This window comes from Pundamilia nyererei, unplaced genomic scaffold (genome assembly GCF_000239375.1).
Source record: "Pundamilia nyererei isolate P.nyererei 1_Seehausen unplaced genomic scaffold, PunNye1.0 scaffold04033, whole genome shotgun sequence".
In the NCBI taxonomy this organism is placed as follows: Eukaryota; Metazoa; Chordata; class Actinopteri; order Cichliformes; family Cichlidae; genus Pundamilia; species Pundamilia nyererei.
This window is the reverse complement of record NW_005191434.1, coordinates 1-2,195: the sequence shown is the minus strand read 5'-3', so window position 1 is coordinate 2,195 and position 2,195 is coordinate 1. Positions and strand designations below refer to the sequence as shown.

Below are 2,195 nucleotides of genomic sequence, written 5' to 3'. Positions count from 1 at the left end.
TCTTCTTCTATTGGTTCATTAAGAAACCTGCTAATGCGCCTCTGTTCACTCATCTGATTATCTTTGGGTATGATTTGTATTCTGTCACTGCCTGTTTGGGTGTCCTGAGATCCATGAAAGAGGTCATATCTAGTTAACAGGTTTCTTTGTCCTGTCGTTACGTTATCAGCTTCGACACTTATAGATTTAGAGCTGTCATCATTTCCAATATTTTGTCTACCTCCCCCATATTCTCCAGTATCCTTTCTAGAATCGCCTGATCCTTCACTACCCTGATAATCTGTGTCGCTTTTATGGTCTGCTGTCAGGGACACCCATTTGTTGTCAGTCTGTTTATCCGTCTCTGGTCTGAAGTCCATCAGTTCCTTCTGTCCATCATTCATCACATCTTGTTTGTTAAGATGACCATGTACAGCAGGGTTGTCATTGACTTCCAGGTTAGCTTGATCTGCATTCTTATGACTCTTGACATTTTCTAGAAGTTGAGTGTCGGCTCTGATGGGGAAAAGAAATTAATTTAACTTTCAAATAAATCAAAATATGGAGCTCAAGCTTCAATACAATGGTTTGAAAAGTATTCATACCCCTAGAAATTTTCTACCCTTTCTCACCTGACAGTCATAAACTTATAAAATGATTGAGATTTTATGTCACAGTCTAACACAAAGTATCACATTATTGAGAAGTCGAATGAAAATGATACAATATGTTGAAAAGGTTTTACAAATATAAATTTGAAAAGTGTGGCATTCATTTTCATTTAACACTTGTGGTTCAAAACTTTGCTAAACCCCCTGTCACTGCAGTCAGACCTGCAAGATTTTGGGGGCTTTGTACATCTACAGCCTGCAAAATGGGTCCAGTTCAGTCAGATTAAATGGGGAGCAGAGCAACTGTGAACAGCAGTCTTTAGGTTTTGCCACAGATTCTCAATAATATTTAGGTCTGGACTTTGAGTGGGCTATTCTAAACCATGAACATGCTTTGATCTAAACCAGGGGTGGGCAACTCCAGGCCTCGAGGGCCGGTGTGCTGCAGCTTTGAGGTGTGTCCTTGGTCCAACACAGCTGATTTAAATGGCTAAATTACCTCCTCAGCATATCTTGAAGTTCTCCAGAGGCCTGGTAATGAACTAATCATTTGATTCAGGTGTGTTGACCCAGGGTGAGATCTAAAACCTGCAGGACACCGGCCCTCAAAGCCTGGAGTTGCCTACCCCTGATCGAAACCTAAACCTGTGTGGGCCGAGGCCTCCTGGTGGACTGCCAAGGTACTGCAGGTGGGCCAAACACAAATTCAGTTTGAAGTTACAGTTCCAAAAAAGTATGTACTGTTACATATTTATGTACATCTATTTATATAAAAACAGAATTTAAACTGGTAGCATGGTTGCTATTCTAACCTAAATTTCTAATACATTTTTTCAGCAAATACATAATTTTTCTTTTTTTTTTATTTTGATTGGACTGAAGCTTTAAGACTGAGGCCCAACATGAGATGTTCTGTTTTTTGTTTGTTTGTTTTTTAAGTCGGCCTCAGCACTCTTGACTTTGGGAATGGCTGATCTAAACCATCTCTTTGTAGCTCTGGGTGAATGCTGGACGGTGAAGTCTTTTGCATCTTTATTTAGCTCCATCCATCTGCCCATCAACTCTAACAACCCTCCCTTTCCCTGCTGAAGAAAATCTTTCCCTAAAAAAAGGCTCTGCCACCACCATGTTTCACAGTGATGATGGTGTAAGTTTCTGCTATAAATACCATATTCATACAAGGCCATGGGAAGCAGGGGTGCTAAGGATGCTGCAGGATCCCTTCTTGCAAAAGGCAGATGTCAGCACACCCCTGCTATTTGCAAAAATAGAAAATTGTTTAAGACAAAAACTTACTTCTCAGTGTTGTCCATCTGGACCAGCTGATAATTAAGCTGCGATGGAAAAAGCAAAGTATAACATGATGAATCTATTTCTCCTCCTCTGTAATACATAAATGTCCAACACGGGTGTTTTGTAATATGTTTTAGCAACAATGAAGAAAGGACTAAGAGTCTTACCAGTGTGACCGTGGTATCATCAGAATTATTCCATCTGTCTCCGTGTTCCTCATTTATAGTGTTTCCTTCATTATTTTTGACACATCTTTCAGAGCTGCCTTGTGAGCTTTTCTCTACAGTTTCTTTTCCTTCCTGCTTCTCTGTT

General features: G+C 40.1%; 1 long non-coding RNA gene across 1 annotated transcript; it reads right to left on the bottom strand.

The window, feature by feature from the left end:
• Nucleotides 1-7: 7 nt before the first annotated feature.
• LOC102204870 (uncharacterized) lies at nucleotides 8-2,183 on the bottom strand. The gene is made up of 3 exons (XR_312619.1): nucleotides 2,051-2,183; nucleotides 1,887-1,924; nucleotides 8-495 (listed from the first exon to the last, which is right to left on the bottom strand). It is a non-coding gene; the product is annotated as an uncharacterized LOC102204870 (long non-coding RNA).
• Between the last annotated feature and the right edge of the window lie 12 nt (nucleotides 2,184-2,195).